The sequence below is a fragment of the Rhamphochromis sp. 'chilingali' genome, assembly GCF_963969265.1.
Source record: "Rhamphochromis sp. 'chilingali' genome assembly, chromosome: 5".
Lineage (NCBI taxonomy): Eukaryota > Metazoa > Chordata > Actinopteri > Cichliformes > Cichlidae > Rhamphochromis > Rhamphochromis sp. 'chilingali'.
The window spans coordinates 27,172,659-27,183,950 of record NC_137932.1 but is presented as its reverse complement, the minus strand read 5'-3'; the positions used below and the strand labels follow the sequence as shown (position 1 = coordinate 27,183,950).

Here is an 11,292-nt window from a genome sequence, read left to right as displayed (position 1 = left end):
AATGAGCCTGAACTTCAGAAGCCTAAATACTGAGGTTAGATTTGGATGTTTGGAGTTTTTACAGGGTGGGGTTGCTAGCCCCACGCCCAACCCTCCTCCTTTATCATCCGGGCTTGGGACCGGCAATGGCAGAGTTATGGAGATCACTAGCTGCCCGATGCGCCGCCCGGCATAGGAGGAACCAAGTGCTAAGATTTGGATGATCCTCCGTGTTTTCTGTGACAGTGAGACTGAAACTCTGGATCAGCCGAATCTTCCTGTGATTTTGGATCAATATTCAGTGCATTCCACAGTGACGGCTTCTGGCCGTGAAAATAGTCTGGAAGTTATGTGACCTAAATCTGAACAGTTTTATCTCCTAAAAAAATAAAGTTTCACATGACAGGAATCATAGGAAAGCCTTCAAGGTTAGTTTCTTTAGTTTTACATGAGTCTGAGATGAGCCCTTCTCCGAGGGACAGCTCATAATTGAGTTTGACTTTATTGCTCTATTTGTTTATACTTTAAAAATACATCTATACACACCTGTCAGCATCAGCTATTGTCCCTCTGACAGATCCATTTTAGAAAATGAGACATCTTCAGCATGGAGACCTATGGTTGATTCCTGGGCCACAGGCAGGAGACGGGGGAGAAGTCAAGGTAAGAGTAGGGAAAAAGAAAAGCCAGAGTCCATCCCACTAATGCTTTATTAATGTCTCACAGGCATAAAAGTGTCCAATATTTTTTAATGGAACTACTTTAAATTAAAACAACAGGCTGTGCATTTTTAAAATTTCACAGTGAGAAAGAATGAAGGGCAGATCACGTAAAATGACAAAAATAAAAATTCAATTTAATTCAGTTCACTTTTATTTATATAGCACCGAATCACAGCAACAGCTGCCCCAAGGTGCTTGATAATGTAAGGCAAAGACCCTACAACAATGCAGATAAAATGCCAACAATTTACGAGCAAGCACTTTGGCGGCAGTGGGAAGGAAATGCTTGCTTTTAACAGGAAGAAACAGGCTCGCAGAGGGGCGGCCATCTGCTGCAGCCAGTTGGGGGTGAGGAGAGAGAATAATGTATAAAAAATAAGGGACACTCTCATCATGGCCGGGGTTTGGCTGCTTCTTTTATGTGTTCAAGGTTAAAAACAATTATGCAAAGTGTACGTGTCCTTGATTATAGCTCCTCCTACAAGTGTCCTCTGTCGTCCTGAAACATTTTACGATTCACAGACTGGAGGACACAGGGACAGTGTCTATAACAGTAAAATTAACATAAAAAAACAATAAAGCACTTTTCAAAATCAGTCATAAATCACATAGAAGTGCATTTATTGCTGCAGGTCTCTAAGTAAAGACAACTCACAGAGTGGGAGTGGACCAACACAAAGGTATCTGCACTTTGATGCTTCCTTTACAAGAGGATACACTAATATACCTTTTGGAAAAGAAAACAAATCCCACAATTCAAAGTGTTAAGTGCTTATTTGGATTTTAACGAATGAATTCGACTTCAGTAATAGAAAAGCTGGATAGCGACAGATGTCACACTGTTACATCTCTGCAGCAAAGAGAAAAAAAATGAGAGTGAATAATATAAACATGATAAATTGGATACATCCTCCCTCTGTGTGATGGTTGCCATTATTGCAATGCTGTGTGGACTGTGTGGCAGCTGAAGGCTCTCACAACAACGGGTAGTGTAGAAACAATGGCAGACTTTAAAAAAGGCTCACATTTCTCTAACGGAAGCAGGTACCTCTAATAAGCATCTGTGCTGATGCACAAAAAAACCTGGTCTCACAGAAATAGATCTCCTAACACTGTTTTAATGTTACAATGTCAGAGCCACGTTAGAGTCAGTTGTGAAGTCTGTAGTAGTGCACACATGAATTATTTCATGTGAGCTAGCAGTATTGAATAATTATGTCTGTCAGTGATGAATCATTGATTTTTGATTTTTAAACTTTTTCAGTCAAAGGTAACTCTGATGCTTAACCCTCACCAAACCAAACAGACACTTAAACAGACATATCACTGATGTCATTGATGTGTCTGTTTAGGTGAAGAATTTGTTGTAGTTCAAGATTCATTCAGCTTTTTTGGTACGTCGTATGTAAGGTCATGGTATGTTGTCATCTATTATTATCTATTGCCTGCCTTTTATTATTGTTTTATTTTAAAATTTGTGTTTTGACTATTAGTTCCTGAAGATTAATACTTTTACAATGACCATCTTCTTTTTGATTGCTAGATGTTAGTAATGGTAAGACTACTTCTAGTAATTTCCTCTTATCTAAGATATGCAGTTAGTGTTGAGCTGGTCTTCCAGCGTCGATACGGAAGATGACAGAGCGCAAGTGGAAACCCAAGTGAACCATCATGCATCATCAACATTATCTGAAGCTGCGGTCATTTCCCACAGACTCTTACACAGAACACAGAGACACTGAGGAGTCATATGACCTAAGTCTAAACCCAGCGTACAGACTTTCAGTGAATGTGGTGCTGAAGGTGTGGAGGTGAATCAGAGTGTCAGAGGAGACTGTATAGAAAGACAGAGTGCCAGCAGGACAGTCCACATACACCCCTACTCTGCTCTTGATGAGGGAGGAGGAGATGGATGTTTCCCGGTTATTGTGCCACACAGAGTAACCACCATCAGAGCAGCTCAGACTCCAGGACTGATCATTCCAGCCAAACCTGCAGTCGGTCCTATCTGCTTTTCTACTGATTCCTCTGTAACTTACTGCTATAAAGACCCCCCCACTCCACTCGACCTCCCAGTAACAGCGACCAGTTAGAGCATTTCTACACAGCAGCTGAGAGCAGGTATCAAATCTGTCTGGATGATCAGGATACGACTGTTCCGCTCCCACTATCACCTTCCTGTTGTTGTTAGCAAGTTTGAGCTTCCTGTTTACTGAGTTTGTGTCCAGTTCAAGTTCAAAGAAATCTGATGGAAGAAGAGAGGAGACATAATAATAACTAACAAAAATATCATTTAAAGATAGGGTTTAAAGACAAACTGACAGGTGGCTTTTTTTCAGCAGTCAAACTTACACTTCCTAACATCAGGTTTCAACCTGTGTGCTCCACCATGCTCCACCCTGGATGAAAGAAGAGTTGGGATGACCATCAGCACCATCATGAACATAAAGAGTGATTTAACAGACATCTGTACCCTGACCTCAGTTTCCATTTTACATTTTTTTGAAACCTGCTTGTGTTGCTTATAACCGTATCATGATAATAATCCAGTGTATTTCACTGGATTATTGACAAAGTTCACAAAAGAATACTCTGCATTATAGATGCATGTTGCACATAATTATGACCATTAACCAATCTATTCAGAAGAAATATATTACACAAAAAATGTGAAAAGTATAAACTTCTTATGTGATGTAGATTCATTCTTCGGAAACCTCTGTGGTTCATCTGTGAAAAGAAATTTTAAGATCTTGTCATATTCCTGTACCTGAGAACATCAAGTCTCCAGTGTGAATCCTTTACTCCAGCCCATAGCTGTTCCACTCCTAAGTGTCCTGGATGATTGTAACTCAGATCCAGCTCTCTCAGGTGAGACGGGTTAGAACTAAGAGCTGAGGCCAGAGAAGCAAACCCTTCGTCTGTTACCAGACAACCTGATAGACTAGAGTTAGTAAAAACAAAATTCAAGCAGAAAGTAAAGAAAAACCTACACTTATTGACCATCTGCACCATTGGATGAACATTAAGATTGATTTAAGACAGTTGTATTCTGACCTCAGAGTTTCCATTTTACAGTGTGGACTTTTTAGTCCAGCGGAAAGCAGCTTGACTCCTAAATCCAGCAGATTGTTGTTGCTCAGGTCCAGATTTCGTAGATGAGAATGATTGGAGCTAATAGCTGAAGCTAAACAACCACAGCCTTCATTTGTGACCTGACAACCTGACAAACTGGATAAATAGAGGTCATGAAGTTAAAAACAAAGAATAAAACAAAACAAAAAAAAAAACAACCCAACAAAAACAACAAAAAACAGATGTTGGCCACCCATTTCAACATTTGGACATTTTCACACGAGCATTAGTTGGCTATATTCTGACCTCAGAGATTCAATTTTACAGTGAGGACTCTCAAGTGCCATCGAAAGCTGCTGTACTCCAAAATCTTTGAGATTGTTGTTGCTTAGCTCAAGCTTTCTCAAATGGGATGAGTTGGAACGAAGAGCTGAGGCCATAGGAGCGCAACCTTTTTCTGTTACCAGACAACCTGACAGACTGAGATTGAATCATGATTAAATCACACAACATTAAAGAAAAACCTTTAAAATAAGTCAAAATCTAAACATTAATTAATTGTATCCTTACCGGAGTGTTTCTAGTTTGCAGTGAAGACTCTGCAGTCCATCAGATAGCGGCTTCAATCCGGAATCCTTCAGGTTGTTGTTACTTAGGTCCAACTCTCTGAGACCAGAAGGCTGAGAGCTAAAAACTGAAGATAGAGTTTCACAGCTTCTCTCTGAAAGGTTGCATCTGTTGAGCCTGGGGAACAATTGCCAATGAAGACAAAGTGATTTATTTAAGTCATACAAAATAAAAAATATCCAATTTCCTTGACCTATTCACAGATCCACCTACAGAGCTCTGTTGGAAGCTTTGATGACTGGCAGGAGATTTACAAGAGCCTCATCTGAAGCAGAGTATTTCTTCAGATCAAACACTTCAAGTTCTTTTTCAGAAGACAATAAGATGAAGACCAGAGCTGACCACTGAGAAGGAGACAATTTTTCTGTGGGGAGACGTCCTGAACTCAGGGACTTTTGGATCTCCTCCACTAGAGAATGATCATTCAGCTCATTGAGACAGTGGAACAGATTGATGCTTTTCTCTGCAGACAGATTCTCACTGATCTTCTTGATGTATTGGGCTGTTTCCTGATTGGTTTGTGAGCTACTTCCTGTCTGTCTCAGTAGACCCTGTAAAAGAGTCTGATTTGTTTGCAGGGAAAGACCCAGGAGGAAGCGCAGGAGCAAGTCCAGGTGACCTTTTGGACTCTTTAGGGCTTTGTCCACAGCACTCTCATGGAGATGTTTGAGTTTAGATTTGGGTCTTACTTTAGACAGCAGAGATGTTGTTTGTTGTTCTCTCAGCAGGTTGACTCCAGAGTTGATGAAGGTCAGATGGACATGAAGAGCAGCCAGAAACTCCTGAACACTCAGATGGATGAAGCAGAACACCTTGTCCTGGTATAGTCCTCTCTCCTCTTTAAAGATCTGTGTGAACACTCCTGAGTACACTGAGGCTGCCGTGATATTGATGCCACACTCTATCAGGTCTGATTCATAGAAGATCAGGTTTCCTTTCTGCAGCTGATCAAAAGCCATTTTCCCTAGAGACTTGATCATCTTCCGACTCTTTTTATTCCAGTGTGGATCTGTTTCAGCTCCTTCTTCATACTTCACATTATTCACTTTGGCCTGAACCACCAGGAAGTGGATGTACATCTCAGTCAGGGTCTTGGGTAGCTGTCCTCCCTCTCTGGTTTTTAGCACATCCTCAAGAACTGTAGCAGTGATCCAGCAGAAGACTGGGATGTGGCACATGATATGCAGGCTTCGTGATGTCTTGATGTGGGAGATGATCCTGTTTGATTTTTCTTCATCTCTGAATCTCTTCCTAAAGTACTCCTCCTTCTGTGGGTCAGTGAATCCTCTGACCTCTGTCACCATGTCAACACAGTCAGGAGGGATCTGACTGGCTGCTGCTGGTCTTGTGGTTATCCAGATGCGTGCAGAAGGAAGCAGGTTCCTCCTGATGAGGTTTATCAGCAGCACATCCACTGAGGTGGACTCTGTAACATCAGTCAGGGTCTCAGTTTTGTGGAAGTCCAGAGGAAGTCGACACTCATCCAGACCATCAAAGATGAACACAACCTGGAAGTCTTCAAAGCTGCCGCTATCTTCTTCTTTGGATTCAGGAAAGAAGTGATGAACAAGTTCCACCAAGCTGAACTTTTTCTCTTTCAGCACATTCAGCTCTCTGAAAGTGAATGGAAACATGAACTGGATGTCCTGGTTGGATTTGTCTTCAGCCCAGTCCAAAGTGAACTTCTGTGTTAGGACTGTTTTCCCAATTCCAGCCACTCCACTTGTCAGCACTGTTCTGATTGGCTTATCTTTAACAGGTGAGATTTTAAAGATGTCTTCTTGTCTGATTGTTGTTTCTGGTCTGTCTGATTTCCTGGATGCTGTTTCGATCTGTCTGACCTCATGTTCATTATTAACCTGTGCAGTCCCTCCCTCTGTGATGTAGAGCTCTGTGTAGATCTGATTCAGAAGAGTTGCATTTCCTGCTTTAGCAATTCCCTCAAAAACACACTGGAACCTGTTCTTTAGGTTAGCCTTGACTTGACGCTGGCACTTTGCAGTCTGAATTCCTACAAAATAAAAACAATGACAAGTTAATAAAGCTTAATAAAAGGTCAACTTCTTTTTTTTTTAAACACACTCCATTAAATCTATTCTGCCAGAAAACTTCATAGATGTGATGGAGATGCGTAGAATCTATACAAACAGAGTTTGAAATGTCAACTTTTTCTGTTGCTTCTTTTTCTGCTTTCCATTGTGTTAAAATTCTCTTACTGCACTGCAGACGGTCAGCCAACTCTTGCTGCTTCATTCGCTTCAGGAAATCCACTGTAATTCTCAGAAATGACTCGCTGGTACTCTTCCTCCCCTCCTCGTCAGATTCCAACACCACCTCATTTTCCTTCAGATTCTCTGCATTTTTGGGGTAACCTGGACTCAGAATGTTCTGGATCTTTTTCAGCTCATTCTTCACAAAACTGAAAATGTTTTCCTCCAACATCTGGAACCCAGAAAAAGGTTGTTTAACTTCAGTTGAGACTGACGAGAAATGTACGCCTTTGTAATAATACACTACAGTTAATGTGCCAGAATTTATTCATTGCTTCCATTCATCCTCCCTCTTCCGCTTATCTGAGTCACAGAGGAGCTGGAGCTGATTCCATGAGGTGAGAGGCAGTGTGCGCCTTGATCCAGGGCTAACTCAGAGAGACAGATAACATTCACACCCATTGGCAATTTAGAATCAAATTAACCTAACCCCAACAACTGCATGTCTTTGAACTGTGGGAGAAAGCCAGAGCACCTAGAGACAAACACAGGGAAAACTTTACACAGAAAGCCGCTGGCCAGATGGTGGAACAGTGCTACCACCACACTGAACTGCTGAAGTTATAATAAAAATAAAATCAAATAAATTATTTATATTTATATACAGGCATAACTAAACAATGTACCCAGTTGTCACGGCATGGGTCTAGGGGTCCAAGGCTCATGTGTTTATTGTGTTCTGCTATCTCTCTCCTGTTACTCAGTCTCTCTGTGTGTGTTTGTGTGTGTGTTATTTACATCTGCGTAAATAACATACACACGTTTTGGTTTGCTGGAGGAATTATTCCTGAGCTGGAGGCAGCCACACCTGCCGTTCGATATCCGTGGCCAGCTGATTACCGTTGTCAGGAGCACTGGCTTTAAGAGGGTGGCTGAGCTCCTGCCGGCGTCAAACACTTTAAGTACAGCCGTTGACTAATGTGTGTTAAAGACCTCGCTATAGTGAATTATTCTGCTGAGCTGTGTTTTTTTGTGTGCCACCACGAGTTGGGAGCGGAGTGCGTCTATTGTCATGGAGGGAAGTCACGGTTTGGAACTGGGGTTTTGGAACATAATAAAATAAAGTTTAATTACTTTACTTCTAGAAAACAATCTAGACTTCCACTCACCATAAATACGTAGTCCAGATGTGTTTGATGGTGCAGGACCTGCTGGTCAACACTGCAGAACACATTTAACTTTAGTATAAGTACAGTTTGTTTAAGGGGTTCCTTTCTATAATAAATTCTGATGGAAACAAAGTAAATACTTGTATGTGATCCCAAAAGCTTGATTCTGTTCATCTGGATGTTGTGTTTTCAGTGGGAGAAATGTTTCATCACTCATCCAAGTGACTTCTTCAGTCTCAGCTGACTGCAGGTTTCCCCAATCCCACTGAAAACGATACATCCAGATAATCAAAATCAACTTTTGGGGACTTACTTATCTAAATGTTGGATATGATGTATTCAAGGAGGACGCAAAATGAAATTCTTATATTCTTACCTGTTATCAACAGACTGGGGTCCATCTTGTAAAAATATCTTCCATTCTATAGACCCACAGCTGGGTGCAAGCTGTGCGTCTGGACTTTCCTGAAGGACACTGTTAGAAGTACACAGATTTAACACACTCCACTGAAAAATTCAGCATAAAACATCTACTGAAAAAAAAAGTAGGGCATGTAAGGTAAAAACTTGGTGTGGAGGCAAAAAGTAAAAACATGCAATCAAACCAAAAAAAACTGGTACCACATGGGTCAAATGATTTCAGTACAAGGAGGCATACTGAAGGAGTCCTTAGGAAGGATCTCCAATGATGCACTGAGCACTCAATCTTCTCCTTTACTCTCTATACTTTTATATGACGCTATTGCATGTCACTATATTTGTTCCAGCTCTTTCTTGTAATCTGCAGTCACACAGATAATTGTACTTAGTGTTCTTGGAGCTGCTTTTTTCAGTGTGTAAAAAACTTCTGGTTTTATGGACAAAATTTCTTGGTGTAGCCAAGAAGAGGGTTTCCAGACAGATATTACCTTTTTCAGGATTATCTGACCATCATGAACTCTCCTTATGAGGCCATTGCTCTCAAAATGTGTGAATACAAATTATTTTTTTTTGCAACATCATAACGAAACAAAACCAGTGGGCGCAAGAAACTATATCAAACACACATATGCAAATGCACGCACGTACACACACACACACACACACACACACACACACACACACACACACACACACACACACACACACACACACAGTGAAGCTTACTAGTTTTTAGACAACTGCCAGCTCTGAAATTTGCTGCGTCTGTCTTTCGTCTGTTCGCTCTTCGCGGACTCGCAACTTGATTCAGGTCCAGTTTCTGTTACAGCAGAGTCCAAGCTGCTCTGTGTCTTTTTGCTTAAACACAACACACACACACAGACACACAGACACACACACACAAGTGAATACAGAAGAACAAGAAGACTCAGCACAAAACAAACTGTATCAAACTTTAGGATTGTTGAGTTATTTTTTGAAGGAGGAGAATTAGTAACATTGTTAACTTCACCATTGTAATCTCTGCCCCACATTTACTTTGTTCCCATCTCATCACCTAAAGCTTGGGGCTATTGTGCTGCATTGGCTGTGCACAACATGCAAATCACTACTAATCAGTAAAAGAACTTGAAATTTAACAGGCTGTGAGAGAAGAAGTTGATGACATAGAGCTACATTCCAGCTTCCGCTTGTTAACTGATGCTATAAACCACCGAGTTAAAGTGCTTTAAGAGCACAGGTGGAAGACGTGTTATGTTTTTAAGTGATGATGAGCTCCTCTTCTCCTCTTGCCTGGCAGCTACATATTCACATCCTCTGTCTCTGCTCTGCACATGTCCAAACTGTCTTTACTCATCTCTAATCTTTCTGAAAATCTGAACTCGGACTTGTCCCTTCTTTATAATAGTTTCTGTCTCCATATCTATTTTTTTTTTTTTTGTGTGTCCCGTTTGGATCTTTAGCCATCAGAATTGTTGTCTTAAGGCCAAGAAAGATGCTAAGCGGATTTATTTTACCAAGTGGATCATCATGGCCTTGCCATATTGGTCCATTTGATTGACCTTTATTATAATTATGAATTTATTTTATTTTCAGTTGCTACAAACTGAAAATAAAATAAAGACATGACTGGGGGATAGGACAGGGAGAAAGAATGAAAAGAAAGAATGAAAGAAAGAGAGGGAGAGAAAGAAAACCAAAGGGGAGAAGAGACGGTGAGAAGGGGGGGAAGAAAGAGAAAAAAACAAACAAACAAAAAAACAAAACACCTGGGTCACCTGTATGGAGAAAAAAAACAGAAGAGAAAGCAAACAGCAAAGAGCAACATAATAAAAAAACAGCACCATCACAATAAACTAGCTAGCAGTAGATATCAGTAGATACTAAATAATAAACGATATTGTGCAGCACGCAAGATAGACAGCGCACAATGTGCTTTGAGGCAGCAGCCAAGAAAGCTGTAGTCCGCGTCTGTGAATACCCGTGTGTACACCTGTGTGCATACCTGTGTGGATCAGCATGCTTGCATTCCAAAGGTTTCTCCATGTAATGATCTGCTAGGGAGTGTGGGGAGCCACAGCCCCGTCCTCCAGGGTATGAAGCAGGTATGGAGGAGATCAAAACTCCAGACATCCAGAGGCCCCCAGAACACAAGAGACCAAGGAAGACCAACAGAGGGGCAGCTGCGCCACTGTCCCAGTAAGAGCTGAGGAGAGTCCCAGATGAGGGCTCACTCAGCAGCCGCGGAGCAGAAGCCAGGGGGAGTTGCAGTGATGCGCCCGTGAGCTCCGCCGGCAGCCAGCTGTGCCTGAGTGACCGAGCCCCAGGCCGAGAGGCCGGGGGCACCCCACCTCTGAAGTGGCCCGAGCGAGCCCCAGGCTCCAGGCCCCGATAAGCCGCCGCCAAGGAGTGAGCTGGTGTGTACCCGGACGCCCACCCCCAGACACAAAGAACCACCAACGCACCGACACCTGAGGGAGTCCGCCACTGGCAGGGGAAGTGGTGGTGGGTGGAGATAGGCCTCCAAACCTTGGAGGGCCTGAGATGTCCCCAGAGAGGTGGCGTCTGATACCCAACCTGACATATAGACACAGACATACAGGCACACACAGACACAAACATCCATTCCCACCCTCATGCTCTCATATGCACTTACTCCACACTCAACCAACGTGGAGACAGACATAAAGAGACGCTGTACACACGATCACACTCCCCAAGCGTACTCTACGAACCGGGTCTAGGTACCCTTGTATCTCCCCCTCCTGCAGAGAGTTCCTGGCACAGAGAGTTCCATATCTACTGACATTCCTTTTCTCTCTGGAGCACACCTCCACCACTCCACGCTCTCTGATCCACCCCACTGACCCCACACTGATTGTTATTAACTTTACAAATTATCACTTCTGTAGTTTGTTCTACATCACCTCAGAGATGTCCACTACATTCCTGCTTTATTGAAGTTTATGCAGGTGGATGCTTCTCTAGTGTCCTGGATTGTTGATTACCTGACAGGAAGACCACAATATGTACGTCTCCCACAGTGTGCGTCTGACAAGGTAATCAGCAACATAGGGGCACCCCTTCCTC

The 11,292-nt window shown here is 42.3% G+C and overlaps 1 pseudogene across 1 annotated transcript; it reads right to left on the bottom strand.

The window, feature by feature from the left end:
- Positions 1-560: 560 nt before the first annotated feature.
- Positions 561-8,172, bottom strand: LOC308397590 (NACHT, LRR and PYD domains-containing protein 3-like; annotated as a pseudogene). The gene is made up of 9 exons (XR_013974802.1): positions 8,159-8,172; positions 7,783-7,834; positions 6,620-6,845; positions 4,347-6,414; positions 4,058-4,256; positions 3,759-3,952; positions 3,461-3,645; positions 3,054-3,236; positions 561-2,946 (listed from the first exon to the last, which is right to left on the bottom strand). The product of XR_013974802.1 is annotated as an NACHT, LRR and PYD domains-containing protein 3-like (transcript).
- Positions 8,173-11,292: the final 3,120 nt, after the last annotated feature.